The following is a 24,136-nucleotide window of genomic DNA, read 5'->3' on the forward strand; positions in this document are numbered from 1 at the left end:
AATTTGTCTAGGCTGCGACATTCTTAAAGCGAATTGTGGACGACGGATGGACAACGAACAGCGGACATCTAAAGGCTTAAAAGCTTAAAATGACCAGTTCGTGCTCAGGTGAGCTGGCAAAAGAAATATCGCATTCGATATTACGAAAATATATTTTTCTTGTACGAACAGTGACTGAACTTTCCTGTTGAAAGGTTTTTCACGATAAAAGCATTTAATATAAATCATTTTGTTAATAATTTAATTTATACTCAATTCATAAGTTACTTGTAAACAAAACTGCTTAGAATACATCTATATATTTTATGATATTCAACAATTATGTTCACGCACTCTTGACACAATAAAAAGACATGATGTTTAATGAAAATATGCTGTACAACATGGACAACAATGCAAGCCACTTAAATTGTCAAAACAAACCAGACATTATGTTTGATGTCATTAAGATAAATTGTAACTTCCGCACATCTTATGAATCGAGATAATGAAAAACAACTTGAAATTTCATCTCGATTTCATCTGTTTTCAATGATTTTACAAGAAACTATTTAGGATGATATGGCTTGTTTGTGCTGGTATGCGTGAAGTAATTTACAGAAGGTAAAGTCTAGTGTACATGTAGTCTAATGTATTCTACAGCAAATTTGCTTTAACTTGCATTAAAGCAGCTCGTTTTCAGAGTTACTTTTTCAAAAACTTGCGTCCTGGTTGTATGACAGACTACGTCAAATATTTCAAAATATAGAAAAATGCTTCCATTAGTTAATAATTGCAATGAAAAGAAAATACAAAGTGATTCTAATGTATTTTAATCAATACAATCTGTAGTGTATTATGTTACTGAAATTACGGATGCAAGATAAAAAGAAATTAGCTTTATTTTATACGATAGATATTAAAATATTTACTTAAACAATATTGGTTCATCATTTTTGATAATCTAATATCAATTGTCATCTGCTGTGTAGAAAAAGAACGAAATTCAATAAAAGAATGAAATTTATTGTTCATCTGGTGGCATGTTCCTTTAAGAGTAAGGGCATTATTTTACACTAGGAGCGTTTAAAAAATGTTTGGTTGACCTATATTTATCACATGTCCCAATGAAATAATGTTTGTATGAGTATAGGACAAGATCCTTAACCGCAACTCTTTGTAATGTATTGATATTTTATAGAAAGGAAATAAGTAGAGAAGTATCGAGCACAACAATTGCAATCTGACACATGTCGGAAATCCGTGCCACCCACAAACTGACACAGTAGTGGAAAAATATAGACATCGGAGTGCTTTAAAAGGTCATTGGCCTACCTCTCATCTCCTTTCCTATGATAAATAAGAACTAAATAAAAAGAAGAGGGCTGGTAACCCAACAACATTTAAGACAACAGACATAACACATAAAACGAATTGGACAAAAAAAATCGAAAATAGGGACGCCTTCACGGAACTGTCAACAACCCAATAGTACGTGAAATGAGCTGTAAGTGGCTAGTCAAGTCTGACCTGAACTTGTTGGTCAAGAAATTGCAAATACATGTAAAATATTTCCTTGCCGGTTAAAACCTAACACTGACCTAATAAGTGCTTTTAAAAAATGTCAATAGGATCATTGAGTAATCTGTTCACAAAATGTAATTTCAATTATTTATCTGAAAAAAAAAGCTAATAACTTTCAATTTTTAGGGTACGAAAAATCAACTCCAACTAAAACCAAAATACTTATTAAAACCTTCTTGTAGGAGAAAAGACAAACAGACACAAAGCATTACTTGTAATTTCCTGAGTTATTTTCATCATAAAAAGTATAAGTTATAACAAATATATTACTGTTATTTCAATTCTTTCAGAAGAAATGAATGCTTGAATTTCAAAACATATTGCCTAAAATACATGAAACATAAATGCTGTAATAAAAACTTCCCTTATTATAATAACATCTTCATTTATTTGCTCGTTTTTAAAGAAACAGAAAATTGTTTTCTGGACATTGAAAGTGCAAGATAAAAAATTAAGAATCATTATCAATCAAATTTCAATTCATAAATATATCTGTTTTTTGTTTCAATTTAGTTACAGAGCCCCAAAAATAAGTGACAAACGAATTTCGACTTACATTTGTATCAAAGTCTTAAATTTGTTTTAACGAAACCTTATTTCTAAATTTCAGAATATAAATTCGTTATATCGAAATATGTATTCTTCAACTTTATACCTTAATACGCTATAACAAAATTTGATCGATAAAATGTATTATAACGGAATTTAAATTCCCTGTTTTTTAAGTTTTATTTCGTTTTCTCGAAATCTAATTTCGTTATTCATGTCTTTTTCGTAAAAATAAGGTTTTAAATTCGTTTGATTGTAATTTTAAATTACTGATTGGATTTAATTGTTTCCCAAGATTTAAATATTCATGAATGTTGAACTTTACGACCAATAAAAAAGTCATTGAGGTCATGCTGACAAAGTCACGAATTACTACGCGTTATCGTTTGACAGGGATCGTCTCAAAATTCCGAAAATCATCGTAAAACTACATAACTGAAATAAACAGTCGAAATAGAGTGAAGTCAAAAACAACATAAAATCATTTCAACGGTAATGCTATATTAAATTTGTAAACATAACCAATAAAATCTGTAAAAAAAATCCTTTGGAAGCATAGAATGCAACCAGGAAAACTAATAGCAGACTCGGTTTGATTAAGTCTGTTCATGAGAGGAAATGAAATGTGCAACACCTCTCACGCCCCCTAACACCGGCTTAAGCGGAAATCTATTATACAATTTTGAATGGACTCCATGATCTCGAAGGACCAGAAAATATAACATACGGGGGACTTTTTACAGCTGCCACACTTTACTAAAAAAAAGTTTTAAAATTTTGCAGATGATTGATAACTATTAGGACATAACAAAACATGACAGAATATACGATATTAATGAAAGTAACTTTCTAAGTATCTATATGTATGTCTTCCAGCACTGTTTTAAGATCTGATGTTTTTATGATAAGTTTCTTTTAATTTCCCAGTAGTACTGAAACCTAAAATTCTTAGAATGTAACAAATAACAGTGGGCATAAAATATTTATCCCATCAATAAAATCAAAGATGTTTTCGACTCGCCACGTCTGGCCCAGCGTCTTAATTAATCAGTTGGAATCTGATAGGGAATATTCCTGCAACCCCGACCCCAACCCCACGCGCAAAAGCACCGCTATCCCGGCATGAGGAAGAAACTCGAATTCATTTGTCGTCCCCATTTATTTCAATATGGTTTACGAACATGGTAAAACGTTTCAAATTAGGTGAAATCAAGGTACACATAAGACTAACTGGTGAAATACAGTTGCAAGCAATTATGTGTAGGTAACATATTCCGTATTTAAGTCAGAGACGTTTAATGTGTGTGCAATAGAATCAAACTAAGTTCAAATAAAGTAGTCAATGGAAATTTTCACAATTGTTTATTGATCATACTGTTCGTAATTTTATCAACAATTTCAAAGCTGCCTTGACTAAAAGGAATCAAATCCTTAAATCACTTCGGACTTTGACACTTTAAGTAACAAGATGAAAGCTTAACATGTGATGAATTTCTTACCCGATAAAAGAGATTTTATTATCGACTCCTTTGACCTATCTGGAACAAAATTAGATTTTGAAACATTTTAAAATATTGGTAAATTGATAACCGTGCGTTCTGATCAATAAAGCGGTGCGTTGACTTTGATATAATTTATGTCTAAATGTTACAGATAATACGTATTTGAACAAACCTTAATCAAACTTAAACCAAAGGTTGTCAAACAAATTTTTACCACCAATATCGAGTTGATCACTATTTCAAACAGAAATGAAAGATTTAAGTTAGATAATGAGGATTTATGTATTGACATCCATGTTTGATATCAACACTCAACACTGTGATTGAAACTTTTAACAGAAGTGATGACAATACATTAATTTCACTCAAAACGGATGCACAGACACCGTGATTTTATTTAATTTTCATTTCAGTTGTAAAGATTTATATTTAAAATCTATCTTTTTGTTTATTTAAACTTTAATGTAAACACAGAATTATTCATGTTAATATTAGAGTGAAATAAAGACAGACAGGTGTATGAAAGTATAATAGTGACTTTAAAATATTTCATAAAAAATCCTGAAAATCTTGTTATATTATATACATTTCTGGATTTTGATTTCTGCAGTCAAAGCCATGCAGAGAATGTTAAGGACTGTAAAGTTCTTTAAAAGAATTCAAATAAAAATGCTTAAAAGTTTGTTTGCGACTGGAATGATATTTTTTTCTAGTTTGGTAGTGTTAACATTACATTTCTCGAATGGCTACTGCTTTTGTTTATAATTGCAAATAACGTATAGTATGATGTTACACATAACAGGTACTGTATCTTTTGTGGGTGTTAGATGGGAGTTATTTAACAAGAGTGAATAATAACATCAATATTATTAAGGACAATATGTTATAAAGCCCGTTTATATGTAAATGAATTATGAAGTCTTATTGTACATATTTTATAAAGACGTTTTTTTATGTAATATAAGTTGTCTTGCTCCCTGCACATGTGTGGCTGATGTATTTTCATAGATGGAAAGATATACCCACGCGTTAAAAATACAATAAACCCTTTAATTCTATAAACCAGCGTTTCAACGACAAGTTGTCAATAGTCGCACTGTATTTTATTCTATTTACCATAATCCACATCTTTTAATTATACTCTGCGCTTATTTAAGAACACCTGATACAGAATATTATCAATACAAAACCGGTATTTTGGTCATATTAAAAGAAACCTTTTAATAGAGTTATTCTAAAACTATAATCATTTCCTAATTTGATTATGTAGAATGATTAGCCTCTTTCCGATGTGGGTTCGAAACCTCACTTCGGGTGTAGAATTCTTAGGGGGCATGGCAAGTGTTGCATTTTTCATTACTGCTTATGAACAGACTCAATCAAACCGAGTCTGCAATTTTCACTGTTTGCCTGTTCTCGGTACTTCCGAGGGATCTACTTTTTACATATTTTATTTATTCGAGGAAGCCACATAGCTGGTTTACAGAAGATCAATCAATATACACTGCTTCACGCCCGTGCCTGAAAAATGCACGGAGGGGCCTCTGTAGTCTTCCTCCAATATGAAAAGCTGGAAAACATGCCATATGACCTACATTTTGCTGGTGTGACTCTGAACTCAATAGAAACTAAACAAAAATGTAGGATTGTCTGCCTAGAATCACATCTATATTTACATACATTACTTTACGTCACGGCGTTTTAGAGCTGTGTAGCATAACATATTTTCAGGGACTAATCGTCTGTACTTCTGTGCTACTTGGTGCACATAAAATGCACGTGAACTTCATGAGAATGGGTTTGATAATACAGTTATAATACAGATAGGTGTACACTTTAAGGCCCTTTCTGTTTTTATCTGTTAATTCCTATTTAGCATTTATACTCAATAATGTTCCAGCAAATCTTGGAACTAAAACAAACAATTCTATAACCATCTTACATAGCAGAACCAAATGTTGTATAAACGTAACTAAATGTAATGAGTACTATTCATACTATAACCTGAATCTAATAAAACATTTAGACAGAAAACACCCAAGTTCTTCTTAATGTCACTGTCAATACAACAAAAGCAGATGCTTGTATTTTTCAATTTTCGATGCAAATCAAGTATAATTCGACATGGAAACACAGCAGAATACAGCTATCCTGTGTATGGCCTTTAATTACTGTCATGGAAACAATACATCTATTCTGTGGTGGGTCTTTAATTGCCGTCATGGAAACACAAAAGAATACATTTATTCTGTGATGGGTCTTTAATTACAGCTGTTTGAAATTCAGAATGTTTGAAATTATCCTTATGATTCAGTTCTTTAAAAGTAATGCTTATTTTATTATGCAAATGAACTTTACTCATATTATCGACAAGTAATAATAAACCTTCTATTGTGTTTGAAATCGTTAGCATATATGTACATGGACCTAGATATTTCGCAAAACATAGCGAAAGTTTAATAAAACGGCAATAAAAAGTTAATTCGAGTATTAAAATCAATACGGTAAACATTGTAAGACCCTTTTTATTACAGCAGATTACAATTTTACATTGAATATGGAAATGTTTTGTTTAGTTTATGTTGTAAGCTGTTTTATCAAAACTTATTAAAAGTCATAAACAGCTGTGAGGTCTAAAAATGTTCAATTCGTCATGACCAATTCTCACAAACAGATTATTTAAAACTATAAGAATCTTAAATTTACGATGGGAATAAGTATAATCTCGTAGTGTTAACAAAATAATTGATGAATACATTTAATTTATAGTCAGTATCTGAAAAGTCAGATAAAAGCTGATTTCATAACACTAATATCCCCACCACGAAACTATTAAAAGTATAAAAAAGTTAAGAAGTAAATACAATATTTTTGTGGTGACGCCACAAAGTTTTAACTTGTGCGTTCAAAACATTAATATAAAGGGTACAATTAAAATATCACATTGACTAAAAGAACAAAAAGTTAAACAAGACAAAGCAAAACACTCACTAGATTTTTTTTATATTGAATAAAGGTACTCACAAGATTATTGTGTCACAAATCCATTGGTTAGATAACAAATATTCAGAAGTTCAAGTGCAATAAAGTATTTACATCCGTGCAACACTATCATAAACACACGCGCTGTGGCCTCGTTACGGTCAATTACAAACCGATCTCTGGTTTCCCCCTTCAATTTCTGAATGGCTTGTTATCGCTTATTGACACTGCACATTTCATATGAACAGAAACTTCTATATTATAACGCGTCATTAAATTATAGCCAGCTACACCATTTTAAGTAAACAAAAGGTACTTGAAAATTTTATTAAAAGATGTCAACATTGAAAATATCTTGAGTTTATTTATGAACTAGAAAATACAGAGAATTTATACAACATCTATAATGCATATCGTCGCTTCAGCGCAAAAAAGTGGTTAATTTATTTTTGTGTGTGTAAAATGCAGTCGCATTTTTTACTCAAACATTTCCATTAATCTATCATGTTATATAAACGTATAATTACAGAAATATTCACAAGTAGCGACCCAATGCCACGTAAAAGTTACTGTGCCGACTTTATTGTCCTGCTCGTAACGCTGAGCAGAAGGAAGGACTGTAACCCACTCGTTGTGATATCAATTTATGTGACAGATTATCAAGATAAGACATTTTGTTCCCCAAAAAGAATGTGCCTTCCGATACTTTTTAATATTTCTTTTTTCTTTTTGTTCCCTTGCAAAGACAGGATGAGACATATGCCTACACATAAATAAAAAATCCAAAATGATTTTGCTTCTGCGTTTTCTCATTAGAAGAATTTTAAAGTTTCCACTAAACGAATCAGTAAAGGTGGGTACTGACATTGTGTGTGTGCGTGTGTGTGTGTGTGTGTGGTGTGTGAGGGGGGAGGGGGCGAGGGTGAAGGAATTATGACACTGGATACTAAGACACAAAATCAAAATTGTTTTGGAGGGGGGTCAAAGGTTGATGCTTCAATATTAAAGGACAGGGAGAAATGTGGTTGGGGACTTGGAGGAGTTTGGTAGGCGGTCACCCAAGAAACATCTGTGCAAAATTACTTTGAGTATTCAATGTATTCATACTGGCATATAGAGGAAACTAGTCCCGTTGTTGCCGTTGTTGCCATAGTTTGTTATGTAAAATAATGATTCGAAGGAATTTGGTAGAGCGTCTCTCAAGGAACATTGCTGTCAAATTATTTAGAAAATATCGGTTTTAGAGAAAAATATTATAAAGTTTTTCAGTAAACAATATAGAGAAACGATTTGGCAGAGGGTCATTTAAAGGCACTGATCTCAAACAAAAAAAAAAACAAAAAAGAAGAAGAGGCTTTAAAACCTAGTAACTTACAGATCATATGTTATGGAAACATCATAAGAATGGGTTGATTTTACTAGTTTTTCCATCCAAATTGAAAGTTGGCTAGGTGGTGTAGAAGGGGATGATCTTTGAAGAAGTTGTGGATGACGGACGGACGGACGGACGGAAGGACGACGGACATCCAACCTCGTTCTCAGGTTAGCTAAAAATTAAAAGTTATGGACCATTCACTGAAATCATCAGGTTACATTGTATCATAAATTGTGTTAATTTGGTTTCAGCGTCTTCCTCAACATTTTTTTCAGTCCTACAAATGTATCTATTTGCTCACTTTTATAGTGCTGCCCCACTGGAATATTATGCCGTAGACATGTGACATGATACCCTCCCCCGTTACTGACATAGGCGGCTGACCAGCGCTAGAACCACCTCTTAATGCTGAGAGTCAAGCAATGAAGCTGCTAGTTCCATTTTTACGTCTTTGGAATGACGCGACCAGGAGGGAGAGAACCCACGATCTCCTGCAATCGAAGCGGACACTCTACCACTAGTCAACTAAGACGGTGTTTTATACTTTATGTTTATTATTGTGTATCTGAATGCTTGTTCAACAATGTCTCTCAAATCTCTAACCTGTCACTTGTAATTACCCAATTATTTTCAGCGTACTACTAATAAGAAATATTTAACATACTCATGTATCATAAATTGGTTTCGTCAACGCATCTGTTAACAACAGACTGCTAAAAATATCATATTGGCATCTATTTGTCTGGTAGTTGTGGAATTTTATTCAAATAACATATTCCGAGTCTGATGGTTTATCAGTGTGTGGGGTCTACATGGCTTGAAATAGAGACATGTGCTATTCACTATGGAAATGCCTCTTACACGATCCTGAAGTACAATGCAATACTGGTACTTATGAACAGACAGTGAAATTTGAAAGATATTTCATTTTTAATTTGTGGTATATACTTGGCACTCCCAATGACAGATGATATTTCATTAAGCATCCTTTTAATAAGGTTTTGTATCACTTGTTTTTAATTACAACCATATATTACAAAAATGATACCGATCTTTTCGATAAATGAAATTTATATTAATAAAGTTCTATCTTTAGAAATGCGACTTTGTTCTCTGTAATGAGCGGAGGTTTTGTTTCATGCAAACATCTCTGCAGGCAAATCAAAGGTCTGGTGGTTTATCTAAGTAATAGATCAGACAACGGGAGAAGATTTTTATCTTCCCTTTATTGGAAAATAAATGATGTACATTTCTAGTGATTTATGAATATCGGAACGAATGCATTTTGGATATCTATCTTAGTAACAGTCATGGATATGCCAAGCGGAATATATATTACATGACACATATAAAACGCAGGTCCACATTTTGTGCAATATCACCGGTCTATATTCAACACATAATTTCTGGGCTTATAATTAAAAGAATGAGTCTAAATTTTAAAAAAAATTAATTTCTTATGTAATTCAATAAAACTCTTATTGGACGGCTTGCCGATCAAATGGTGTATATAATATATATATCATATATATATATATATATATATATATATATATATATATAATAATATATATATATATCGGGCATCATGGATGTAATAACAGAAAATGATTTGTGTGTTGTTTAGGGTAAAATAATGTAGAAATAACGCATGATTTTTCATGTTAAAACATAATGCAAAATCCCGAGAAAATGGTTGGTGAGGGAATCTTAAGATGTTATAACGTGTTAATATTATTCTAGCATAAAACGTGTAAAACAAATAAATGAAAACATTGTCCCTCAATGTCATAAAATTTCCATGAAATGCACGTGCATGTCTGTGCTGTTTTATCGCGTTGACGTAATTTCCTATTGAATGATCCGTTTTGGGGTCGCGCACGGAACGCGCATATATTAAAAGGTGTTTTAACTGCTCGTGAGTGCAGAAATCTCTCTTTTAAAACACACTTTAAATCTCCTGTTTAACACCACAGAAAAGTGGCAAGAGCAGCAGTTTTTATGCTAGAATACCATATTATGACCTTTTTCGGGATTCTACATAAACAATTATTCTCTGTGACAAGCATACCCACTGTGGCATCAATGATTTAGACTCGCTGACCTGTGAGTAGGTAGTATCATTTTGAAGCCATATGATTGTTTGCATGATTGTATACCTATAATTTGTATGCACATATCGAGGGCTCAACGCGAAACTAGTCTAAGTGTATATAGAAATAGAAGCAGATAGACTAGTTTCGCGTTGAGCCCTCGATATTATGTAGTGATAAACACGAAAGCAAAGCTAACTGTTCTATCACTTAAACCTATTCCGTGGACCATCGTCTATGCGGGAAAAAAAGTTATCATGTCAATGTACATGCTTTATGCTGATATTATATTCCAAAACACTGTATGCTGGAAAAGCTGCTAATGGCGGATACTGTGACACCTTCGTCTTCCTTTTAAATAAATCATTTGCCTTTTATATTTTGATATTTTACACGTTCTTACAGCTGGAAAAAAATCAAGACCCCAGTTGCCCCTCTGTGCATTATTTCGTCACGAGCGGGCACCTGGGTAGAACCACCGACCTTCCGTAAGCCAGCTGGACGGCTTCCTCATATGAAGAATTCAACGCCCCGGTTGAGGCTTGAACCCACATCGATGAGGGGCAAGTGATTTGAGGCCAGCGACCTTAACCACTCGGTCACTGAGGTCCCCTCTCACTTAAAACTATTTCGTGGGCATCGAATATGCGGTACAGAAAGTCTTCATGTAATGTACTTGCTTTATGCTGTCAAGCTTTTTAGGTATTCCGTCACTGTATGCTGGAAAAGCTGTTGACGAAGGATATTGTCAGGCATTATGCTTCCTTGTAAATATACCAGTTGCCATTTATGTTTTGATATTTTACATGTTCTTACAGCTGGAAAAAAAATCAAGACATTATTATTATAAACTTGTCATATAAACAGTTTATTGTATCGTTTTACAACACCCTTGAGAAACTTTGCATGTTATCTTTGTTAAACCCATTACTATGTATCAAAGCTCATAATTCGTTTGAATATTGTTTATTTATAGAAATAAGCTTCTCGAAAGAAGTAAAAGAAGGGTTTACGTTTCTGTGAAATTTACAGTTCAGCAGGCTGTATATCTTCCGTAGATAAACTAGTGTCATGTCGGTATATTTAAAAGAAGAAAACGTTCTTCTTTTCGCTGCAGATTAAGTTTGGCATTAGTTTCATAATACGAAAACTATTCCTGTTCTGAATTACTGATATCCGTACGGGAAGGCGAGGTTCCATTAAGTATTTTTAAAAAGGTTTTTGTCATTACTTTATTAAAACAAGCACTTATCTCACATACAATATGTATAGTGCTTTAGGGTATAGCGGATAACTAACTAATTTTTCCTTCATTCCAACTCAAAGAAATGAAATTTAGTAGTTTTTTTCTGTATATCTGACAGAAAACAGGTTTTCTTTTCAAAACATTCAGCTTTTAATAGAAATTCATGTGTTTTATTTTCTTCCCGCCATTGTTTACATATGCGCTGATTTAGGGTGTACAGGATAGCTTTGGTCATTCAAAAGTTTTTCATTTATTAGTTTAAAATCCACATCTAAACAAAACTCCTCAAGATTTTTTACTATGAATTAGAATAATTATGTATTCTGTTTTCAAAAACATTGAAGCTTTTTAAATTTCTAGAGAAGATCTATCATTTTACATACACACTAGTCAGTAAAGAATAGCCTCGATTTTCATTTGATGACATATGGAAAATAACACAACAAGCAAACATTTAAAATATACGTCAGAATGTCTGTCTGCATGCCAATAAAAGAATGATTTGAAAATTTATACAAAAATTCAAGTATAAATACAAAATTTATCAACCTATCCTCTATACCCTAAAATCCGCACTGTATCAAATACAGTATTAAACTATTAAATACTACTAGAGTCTATTACATCTAAGACGCGTCATGCAAATCTGCAGGCAAGTCAAAATGCTGGTGGTTTAATCAAACAAGTAATAGATCAGACAAAGAGAGAAGATTTTTGTCTAGGCTATTACACCACTGTTTTATTGGAATATAAATGATTTATGTTTAAAAGTGATTTATTGAATATCAGGAGAAATTCATTTACGATATATATATATAGATCTATATAGCATACAGTCACATTAGGGATAAATGTCAAGTGGAAGTATTATTTATATCGGGCATCATTCATGTAACATAACATAGAATAACACTGGGATGAACGTTATCGTGGCGGGTTTGCGGGTTTATCCCGCAGTGTAGAAGTTTATAGTTTATTACTTCCCTTTATTTATAAAAGTAGCATAACGACTGATATTTTTATGTAAAATTTCTTTTTAATATTTAGATATATATTTGAGGTTATATTTGTACCTTTACTACACCATTAGTAAAATAATAACAGAGTTTTGGAAACATAACAAACTGTTTTAATTGTTGATTAAATATTGCTATATAAAGAATTTGTAAAAGTATATAATCACGGACATTGAGTGGTCACAATTTGTATTACGCTCACCTGAGTTATAATACTTAGTGCAAATTTTGAAGTTCCGCCTTATTTCGGTGGACAAACTTATCATGTCACATTAACCCAATATAGAGCAAAATGACTGTTATTCTTGTATATCCGAGAATACAATATATGAATAGACGTCAGCATAGGAGATGTACACGAAGATGAAACGAATTTGGGTATCATCGTCCGACGTCTGTTTACACTGAAGAGGTCAATTTTTTCCCAGTCTAAGTGAAACTCAGTCTGAATGTTTGGACGAATAAAATCTCGAATATGGAGAACATATTTATGAAGTGTATTGTTGCATGTTATGTTACTATGTATGTATCTGGAAAAGCTGCCTATGTTTCATTGTGTTAAACATTAAGTTATTGTACACTTATCTGAAAAAGTTGCTTACCACGGATGTTGCGGACATTATGCTACTAAGTACTTACACGCCCGGTAATTGTTACAATGCACTTATGCAGATGAGCTGCTTACCATGGATATTGTTGGACGTTATGTTATTATTATGTTATTATGCACTTATCTGGAAAAGTTGCTAACGAAGCTTATTGTTAAATATTATGTTATAATGCACTTATAATTGCAATTATCTAGACGGTTATTGTTGGACATTATGTTATTATGCACTTATCTGGAAAATTTGCTTACGATGAATATTGTTGGGCATTATGTTGTTTATGAGTGAGTTAAATTATTTCTACGCTGCCCATGTTGATGCTTTACATATATAATATGCCCTGTAACAAAAAGATCAAAACATCAAATTCTAAACATTTTACTATAAATTGTACACTTTTCTTTGAAAATACACTGTACACATCAATCCAATAAAAATCTGAATAAACTGATAATAAAAGTAAAAGATCGCAGTCAATCTGGAAAGAAAACGCATTAAATTATCATTTATATGGAAATTCTCTAAACAATACAAACACTGAAACAGAATTTACAAATAGATGAGGTCACTGACTGCCACCAAGCATCGAAGGGAACGATTCCCACAAAAAAAGACTGATAAGTAGCATAAAATGTATATGATTAAATCATGATTTATTTAAACCATCAGATGAGTCGTTCTGAAAATTACAAATAAATGTATATTATTTACTGAAGCACCATATATATGTTAATTTCCACCAAAACGGAAATTTACAACATACCATCTTGTGAGTGCTGTAACACATTCTGATATGTTCGTAAAATCTTAAGGTTCTTAGTTCTATAATCATAATTAACAATAATAGATAATAAATAATAATAATAATAATAAATAATGATATGATGATAATAATAGCAATAATTTAATAATAATAATAATTATTATTGTTAAGCTTCTGTCACATTCAAACTACCAATGGTTTAGACAAAAGCTTGAAGGAAATATGTCAACAGCAGTTAACCGGGGTTTAACTGACAAATTTTTAATATCATTTGCTGGCGGCAAGTGATTCTGCCTTTGCGACCAGTGCAGAACAAGATCAGCCAGCACGTCCGTGCAGGCTGACAATGGTCTGCACTGTTCGCTATGCAGTCAGTAAATTTTCAGTGAACACCCTTTGAATAATAAATGATATTGCCCAAACTGAATGTTGGACCAGTCCATTTTAGAAATATGGTTATCGAAAAGATATTAAAATTCTACAGCTCATTATTTGAGTGTTTAAACTTGCATATGTATTGTGACATTATTGAATAGTGAACCAAGCCGACGTTCAAGAAAATCGGCATTTATTCCACATCGAGTGTGCGTTAATTCACTTCTGCCCATGCACATTCGAGTGAACCTGACATGTTTCTATAAAAAAATGAAAGGAATTACATTGATACATGTAATACAGTTGCAAGGGATTGAGTGAGTTTCTTCGAGATAACGGAAATTCGACTTAAAAAGATATTTTGTGCTTGTGTTTTCGGGACAGGACTTGAAAATGTCTTCGAGATAGCCGGAATTTTGAGATAAGCGAGTCCGAGATATCGAGTTTCAACTTTTTTTTAAAATCAATTATGCGTTAATCGTATCAGATATGTTTGTATTTGATAGACCATTTATTTGAATAATTATATTTGCTTAAAATATTAGAATGCTAAAACGAATGCTATGCTTACGTTTTGTGTTCGTGGAAGGGGAAACGTGTTTCGTGTTGATTTTCGTGCAAATTGATTTTTTTTATTATAAATAATTTAAAATGCACACTAGCGTTCGTGGGCCACATCATGTTTAATCATTCCCTAACTCCTTAAAGGTGCACAGGTGTAAAATATTTTGGTGAAACGAGTTTCAATTTGTATGAGCAGTGAGAACAGCACAGGATATTACAAGCCTTAGTAATATATATGCACTGCAACACAAGTGTTTGTTGCTCTGTTGCAATGAAAATAAAGCTTCTGTATTAAGACTATGAACTAAACTTTGGCAGGGATTCTTTGCCTAATCAGTTCGTTGCGTAATCGGTTAAGTAGTTAGTGCTGGATGACGGCTTCAATTTAGTAAAATTCCTCAATCATTTACAAAATTACAATCATCAGTATACTGCCGTGATTATGAGAGAGTTATACTCATAAGGCTGTCCCTGGTCTTTCTCATTTGCTTAGCGACAAATCAAATGTATCTCCGTTTAGCTTATGCTATGCTCTTTCCAACGATACCTTTTACAATAAAATGCACACATGCGTTCGGGGCCACATCATGTTAAATATAGCAAATTATGGTCAAAGTACGTTTTCTGAACAGAAGAGATTGGTTTTTACATATGTATTTGCATTTAATTTTTTATTTATTATGTTTAAAGAACTAAGAATTTCTACGAATAAATAATTGCTGTATAATATAACAAGAGGGTCATGATGACCCTGGATCGCTCACCTGAGTAATATGAGCTATATGTTTCAAATGTCAAACTGATGACAAAATATTAAGAAAGTCAGTAGATCACATTCATGGTCAATGAAATTCAGTTTTACGGTTTGTGTGCAAAACTGTGTATGTCATCAAAATTTCAAGGCTGTATCTTAAAAAAAACAACAAGGAAGTAGGTCAGTAGGTCAAGATCACAGTCAAGTGACATCATATTACTTGGGGTCATCGGACGGACGACGGACATCAAGCGGTCACAATAGCTCACTTGTCACTTCAAAAAAGTTATTTAAAATAATTTTAAAAAAGACCATGACTTTAATAACAAGAACGAAGCTCAATGGAGATGCAAAATGTAATAAGTGAAGAATCTGACAGGCAGGCATATTCCCTACTGCCATATGATTTTTAAAAGAAGAGACTGATCAGTAATTTTTCAAGACAAAAAGTATGACTTCTGCACTCTGAACTTCTTTTTATTGTCATCTATCAACTTTCATTAAATTCAAGTTGTTGCAGGTATTGTGCAGACAAAAAGGAGAGAAATTAGGTATACACGGGAGAAATATTAAAAAAAAATAGTTTTCCGAAAGTCAAAGTGGTTTGTAGTGATGGGATTTTGTGTTATCAGAAGAGGTAAAGGAATGGAGGGATTGATATTTAAAGAGTATGAGAAAAAAAACCTCAAGAATTTGAAAGAAAAAGGAGCATGTAAATTATTATTTGACTTATGATTTAACACAGGGGAAGAAAAATGTTGTGATCAACACCTTCGACCTTCAAGTGTGGCCTTGACCTTTGACCAAGTGACCTGGATTAAGCACATTTTTGTCATCCTGATATGGTTAACAAGTGAAGCAAATTTCAAGAGAGTCATTGCAGTGGTGAAGAAGACATTGAATCGTTTTCTAAATATAAGTATTTTTGTGTTCCAGTTTCCATTTTTATCTTTTAAAAGAACATGCACAGAGTAATTAATTCAGTGGCGAAAAAGGCATGTTCAGTCATTACTTCAAAGAAAATTGAAAATTAAAATGCAGTTAGAGTCTGCCAATTCCTGTAAACAAAAACTAATCTACCAACATTTTGTGTAATTGCAGACATCTCGGCTCTAAAGTAGTTCCAGTGCGCATTGATTCCTAATGGAGACTTTCAAGTTTATTCATTAGAACACCGCAGAAAAGCCAAAATGGCGGCATAAATCTAAATAACCATTAAAGCTTAATTGATATTTCTGGTTTTGCAACAATTACTTCACTGAGTAGCGAAATATCAGACTGAAGTTTCATTAAGATTTACATCTTTCGGGAAGATAAAAAAGTTTTTCAGTTCAGGTTTTTATTTCAGAACATCATTTTTTTTGTCAATAATTAAATTTTGAAAAATGGTAGTTTGTTTCAGAAATTTCATGTTCTAACAGCAAAACTGTAGATATAACTTAAATGTATAAGTGCGGTTTATATTAATATTTCTGTACTAAACAAACATACAAAAAGGTGATCAAAGAAGTTTTATAAAAGAGTTCAATACAGCCTTAAACTATACTGAGCTAAGCTGTACATTTTTACTTCGAGAATTTCATCTTATAAATGCTCATTTGTTACGATAAGGGAAAGATAATAACAGCAGACAAGATTGCTGTCTAGTCTTTGACATTGTTATATTTATTAGAATATAAATTATTCATATTTTCGGATGGCGTATCGAATTTCGAGACAGTGCCTTTATAATATACATCTTGATGTCAACCAGAGTTTGAGATATATGCCATAAAGTGTCTCGATCCAGCATCACTAGCATTTCTCTTTTTTGTTTCTGTTGGGTTTAACGTCACACTGACACAATTATTGGTCATATTGCGACTCGAGCTTTTGATCCCTTGTTGCCCCGCGGCACAGGCGGACAACTGGGTAGAACCAAAAACCTTCCGTAAGCCAGCTAGATGGCTTCCTCACATGAAGAATTTTACGACCCCAAGCGAGGTTTGAACCCACATCGGTGAAGAGCATATGATTTGAAGGCTCCGCCCTGAACCACGATTTAAAGAAAATATGGATAAAATAGTTCATGATAATTATCCCTTTATTAAAATATTATAACCCGCAATTGAAGTACCATCATTTTCTAATGAGTCAGCATATTTCAGAGACGTATACTGTGTGCTGATAGCTGTAGATATATATTTTATAAACTTATCCCTCATGAAATATCGAATTTTTCCCTAGCGGATCTTCGCAACATCCAAAAACACCCATTGAATTAGAACTGCTTGATCATTGATAAAGCAGTAGCATTGTTCATGAATGGGACTATTTTGTGTAGCACATGAACATCCTTTTGGCATGATTATGAGTAAAGATGCTATATGATTGTCAGAAATACACTTGTAACTTTGGTAGCGGGGTAAACCCGCAACCAAAAATCCTTTCCGAGATAACAAAATCATCTGGAGAACATCGGAAGTAACTTAATTAAATTCAAATGTCGTTACTTTCTTTCGTGATTTGTAACTAATTCCATGGCGTATAATTTTACAAATCTTTTTCGCGCTTTAGAGACAAATTTTTTGCCTTCAGCAGAACTTTAACTGCCGAAAGTTAGGATGTTAACTTATTGTGCGCAACATCCACCTGACTATAAACTTAATTTGTACAAATAATTTGAGAAACATTTATCATTATTAACTAATTATGATCTACAAGTTGTAATATGGTGTGCTTTTGTGACACTCAAAGCATTGGACCACATTCGTAACAGATCGCATTTGTAACATGTTTACAAATGCGATCGCATATGTAACAGATGTTACAAATGAGATCGCATATGTAACAGAAATCAAGCACATTTGTAACAATTTTTGAGACAAATGTGATCGATGCCGATTTTTGATGTGACATATGATCACATTTGTCCCATGTCATTTTCAATCGGAAAAATGAACAAAAAATTGCATTTTTACATCTGAAACACATTTGTAACATGTTTTAGCTCACTTGTACGAAGTGACAAAGTAACATATTGTGACCATCCTTTGTACGTCGTCCGACCGTCCGTCCGTTTACATTTTTCTTATGAATACGATAGAAACAACATTTATTATTTGATTTTGACAAAACTTGCACAGAACTTGTATATATCTATGATATCCCGGTTCCTTTGAAAAACAAACCATATCACCTTATTCGTCTTGGAGTTATGGCCCCAAAGATGGCAACAATTACTGATTTTAGCCTTGTGAACGCGATAGAGACCATATTTTTTGTTTATTTTGACTAAACTTGCACACAACTTATATATCTATAAGATCTCGGTTCCTTTCAAAAATAACCGTATTGCACCATTTGACTTGGAGTAACGGCCCCTCAATTGGCAAAAAAAAAATGCTGATTTTATCCTTGTCAACACATGGAGACTACACTTATTATTTGAATATTATTAATTTTATGAAGGATCTTACTCCCTTTAAGAACAGCCATATCGCGCCATTTGTCTCAGAGTTATGGCTAAAATGGCAAAATTTGCTTGTTTTAGTCTTGTGAACACAATAGAGACCATATTTCTTATTTCATTTTGACCAAACTTGTATAGAAGTTATATATCTTTAACATCTCGGTTTCTTGCAAAACCAAGCTGTATAGCACCATTTGACCTGGAGTTATGGCCCCTAAAATGCCAAAATTTGCTGACTTTAGCATTGTTAACATGACATAGATCATATTTATTATTTGATTTTGACCAAACTTGCATTGAAATTATATATCATGAAGATCTTGCTTTTTTTCCCTCGAGGAGTAGCTACATCACGCTATTTGTCTTAAAGTTATGGCCCCTGAAATGGCAAAAATCGCAGATTTAATAACAGGTATAGTGTAGTATTACTCATATGAGCGATAGTGGGCCATGACGACCCTCTTGTTGATTATAGGGATATTTCCGGTCAGGTTAATATCTTGGTACTGGTTATCTGGCAATTAAACTTGGCAAGAATACCGTTATCATGACTGGTCTGTTCATAGTAGCATAGGACTACATGTACATGTCACTATCGGTTTTGGTTTGTAAGATTTCATTTTTACTAAATGCATGAATATATGAATATGTATGATTAAAGGGGAAGATGCACACCACATGCAATCCCTGTTCAACTTTTATAATCGGCAAATCGCTGGTTGTATCGCTTCAACAACAAATAAAATGCACTAAAACCAAAATCTATGCAGTCTCAACTAACATAGAAATTCTTGTAAAAGCTTGTTTCCGTAGAACACCAGGTATATATACATTTATGTATACTTTAAATTAGTGGCGAGCTTGATTATTCGAAGACTGCTCATGGCTATTGTTCTGATCCTGATGTCTACGGCGTCCGAGGGTTCGCTTCAAGATAGGTTTTTCGTTTTCGATTTGTTTATCTTTGTCAATTCGCATTGCTTTAAACATAAAAAAATATACTGACTACAATGGATGCATCAAATGAAATATGTCCCATTTAAATCCCTGACGTGAACTTTATTGGATTATATTTAATAAGAGAGTTTTCTTGCCATGCCTGGTGTCTGCATTCGTATGGAAATACTCTTATTTTGTATCTCTATAGGAGCGGCACAAGTAACTCCATCGGTGAGGGTGGTGCAGTGGATAGTTTTGCAGATACGAAACCGGCGGAGCGGGTTGAATTCCCAGTCAGGGCCGGAATTTCCAGAGATAATGTGTCTCTCATCCACCCAGTTAAGACTTTACGTGTATCGGTGCGTTTTACCAGACCCGTAAACGAACGTATGAGTGTAAACTCGTATATGAGCCAGGGTATAATTTCAGTTGAAATTAATGGGAAGAACAATCGGCTAGAGTGTCGAGGGACGCACGTTCGGGACCGGGTGAAAACTACTCGTATCTGTTGGGATTTTCTTCTATCGGTGCTGTTACTAACATAAAGATACTGTTGTACTGATTTTGATATTATTGGCATTTTTATCATCATTATCATCATCATCATCATCGTCATCATAATCATCAGCACTTGTCCGTTGAAATGATAATAAAATTGAGCCACGTCACAAGAAAATTGGCATTCGGACATTTTCGTCAATTTCCGGAAAGTCTGTATTTAGGCTGACCTGTGCATTTATGCATCTGCATTAGGGTCAGAAAATTTCATATTCAGGTAAAATAAGCCTTCTTTGAAATAACAACGAACGGTGTAGGCCATGATCAGACTGCGCGGAATCGCAGGCTGGTCTGCGTCCACACTGGTTGCTAGGCCTCGAAGATTCCCGAAGGCCCATTTTCTCATGATGCGGCTCAAATAATTTTATGACCTCATTGACGTCGACGACGACGACGACGACGCTAACTTGTGATGGTGCTTATGGCAGTCATTTAATGATGTTGCGATGACAACCAACTGATTGTACATTTGCCGTATAAAACTCAACATGATACATATGTGCTTCTCATGTCAACCCCCATGTTGGACAAAAACATTCGTAACACATTTTACCTGTTACGAATGCGATCGCATACGTACAAAATCTGTTACAAATGCGATCTGTTACGAATGTGGTCCTACAAAGCATAACCTCTGTTACAAGTGCACGTGAAGTTCGTGTTGTAATCCAAGTAAATTCAAAATCCATCTGTGTACAAAAATCAAATGTAAATAAATATGAAAGTCTATTACAGACTCCTGAATCAACATTTCTTCATAATTGCCCAACATTTATCTAACTGTACAGAAAAAGCTATATGATATTTTTACAATGTCTTGTTATGTTGATATTTAAATTCAGAGATAAAGATACAGAACGATAATTTTTGTAAGATTTCAATTTTTGCACAAGCTTAAAGGTTAAAGAAAATAGACTAGAAAAAAATACAACAATAAAATCTGTTAATATTCGCGAATAACTCAAGTTAGTTCTTAATATACGTACTTAAGGCTACTTCGGTTGAACAAGTACACGCCAAAAATCTAAGGATATATGATTAATTGTAGTTATTGACCTCAGTTCATGCGAATTATAACTGATTTTCTGAAGTAATGTATAATTTCAGACTCTTTGCCTCGAGAGTTAATCGATTCCGTATATACAAAATACATTCAAACGGATAAACTGTAGCATAACAGAATGCATGCATAAAACAAAAGGTCAAATCAAAAAGCTAAACTAATATTTCCAGTTTAAATGAAATTATTACAGAGATGGCTTCCAGTATCAAATTGAGATGTTTATTCAGATTCTCTATTTCTCCAGTAGAGTTAGCGGTTTACAGTTTCTAAATCAACTCAGAACGGTACTTCTGGTGCAAGAAAATAGCTATAAAAATGCCAGGTAAAATTGTGTTTCATCAAACGTTATTAAGACAGAACCCCCCCCCCCCCCCCCCCCCCCCCCCCCCCCCCAAGTAATTCAATGATAAAACAAATGTTCAACAGTTGACGCTAACCTAAGATTCAATTGAATCACTGCGTATAACAGCCTCCCGCTTTAGTCTTTTAAAATGAAGGTCACAAATCACAAAATGCAACATCATCCAGACAATATCTGATTATTTGTTTACTCCGCTGCAGCCATTTAAAATACATGTTACAATGTGGATTTTTTTTCAAATCACCAATTGCAATATCATCTAGACAATACATTAATTATTTGCTTTAAAATGAAGGTCACGATGTGCATTTTTAAATCACCAATAGCAATATTTTTAGACAATACATTGATCATTTGCTCTGATATAGCCACTTAAAATGAAGGTCACAAAGTGTATTTTTAAACCACCAATAGCAATATTGTCTAGACAATACATTAATCATTTGCTCCGATATAGCCACTTAAAATGAAGGTCACGAGGTGTATTTTTAAATCACCAATAGCAATATTATCTAGACAATACATTAATCATTTGCTCCGATATAGCCACTTAAAATGAAGGTCACAAGGTGTATTTTAAAACCACCAATATGAATACCATCTAGACAATACATGAATCATTTGCTTGCATGTTTCTCCTGGCGATTTATTGATATATTTTAAGGGATGTAATCATGTGACGCTAAGTTAGTATTATGGCGTTCTTAAAATTTTATATCCATCATCAAGATCATGTCTGTTTAGACACATATCTCAAAATACTTTCAAATGTTACCTTATTTTATAGTGCATGCAATTCCGGAGTTAATTTCATTCTTAGACATCTGCTCTGTTGATAAGCTGCTAAGTTAGTGTAATAGCCCATATCTGTATACGCATGTACACTCAAGGTAAAATAGAAAAAGTGGAAATTCCACAGGTTGCTCTACACGACAAAAAAATGAAAATGTTGCAGGCTCGGTTTTATTGAGCCTGTTCATGGACGGTAAAAAATCTTGTAGGAAAAAATGAAGGTACAGCAATTGTTGATAAACATGTGTTGGGTAATTTGACCGCCGAATGATTACATCTGCGGATGTCTCTAAATTATATTCTGGTACTTAAAACATTTGTTTATGCTGAATTCTGTTAACCCGGGGCTACAGGGGGTGGAAGCTAGCATCCATTTCCACTACCGTCTAGGAACAGGCTCAATGAAACCGAGCTTGCAACATTTTCGTTTTTGACGTGTTGAGCTACCTGTGGAGTTTCCACTTTTTGTATTGAAATATCTATAAAGCAAGCCTTTCGGGTTATGTACTAAAGCGAAACGTTCCTTAGACAAATGCGACAAACATTGATTATAGTCCTAAAGAGGAAAGTCGAACACGGGTCATATAATGTACAAACAAAGAAGCTTTATGACTGGTACAGTTACCAAATACAGCACTATTCGTTATAAAAAGATTAGATGTCGTATTTATCGTCAGTCTGAATGATCCTGTCCATTTTATCAATAGTGTTACAGACCAATTATCAACAGTACGTTTTTAATCAAATCGTATTAATTAACGCATAGTGTGCTGTTACAACTCTCTGAAGTGTCATTAGCATATGAACAGTTCGCTAGGCACTTGCTGTCATGTTTCTGATGACCGGCAATTTGTCTGTGAGAAATAATAGAGACAGAAACTAGTCTGTTACATCATTGCTTTATTGGAAAATGTATTGTTCGTGGTTCTAGTGATCTACAGAAAATTGACGGCTTGACATTTTTAGCTCGACTATTCAAAGAATAGTAGAGCTATTGGACTCACCCATGCGTCGGCGTCGGCGTCGGCGTCCCGATTTGGTTAAGGTTTTGTATGTAAGCTGGTATCTCAGTAACCACTTGTGGGAATGGATTGAAACTCCACACACTTATTCACTATGATAAACTGACCTATACTGCACAGGTTCCATAACTCTATTTTGCTTTTTTACAAAATTATGCCCCTTTTTCAACTTAGAAATTCTTGGTTAAGGTTTTGTATGTAAGCTGGTATCTCAGTAACCACTTGTGAGAATGGATTGAAACTTCACACACTTATTCACTGTGATAAACTGACCTACATTGCACAGGTACCATAACTCTATTTTGCATTTTTACAAAATTATGTCCCCTTTTTGACTTAGAAATTCTTGGTTAAGGTTTTGTATGTAAGCTGGTATCTCGGTAACCAGTTGTGGGAATGGATTGAAACTTCACACACTTGTTCACTGTCATGATCTGACATGCACTGTGTAGGTCCCTTAACTCTACTTTGCTTTTTTTTCAAAATTATGCCCCTTTTATCGACTTAGCAGTTTTTGGTTAAGTTTTTGTATGTAAGCTGGTATTTCAGTATCCACTTAT

The 24,136-nt window shown here is 33.5% G+C and overlaps 1 protein-coding gene across 7 annotated transcripts in view; it reads right to left on the bottom strand.

The window, feature by feature from the left end:
- LOC123564110 (cGMP-dependent protein kinase 1-like) overlaps positions 1-24,136 on the bottom strand; it is a 316,502-nt gene that overhangs the window by 241,537 nt on the left and 50,829 nt on the right. For 2 of the 7 annotated variants that reach the window (XM_053536739.1, XM_053536744.1), the window contains exon 1: positions 6,639-6,794. The exons of 2 other annotated variants lie outside the window; for them this stretch is intronic. The gene's annotated coding sequence lies outside the window, so the exon portion shown is untranslated. Of the gene's footprint in view, positions 1-6,638; positions 6,795-24,136 lie in introns of those variants that run through there. 3 more of the 7 variants (XM_045357433.2, XM_053536745.1, XM_045357439.2) reach the window with 2 other exon arrangements.

Source organism: Mercenaria mercenaria, chromosome 2 (assembly GCF_021730395.1).
Source record: "Mercenaria mercenaria strain notata chromosome 2, MADL_Memer_1, whole genome shotgun sequence".
Taxonomy (NCBI): domain Eukaryota; kingdom Metazoa; phylum Mollusca; class Bivalvia; order Venerida; family Veneridae; genus Mercenaria; species Mercenaria mercenaria.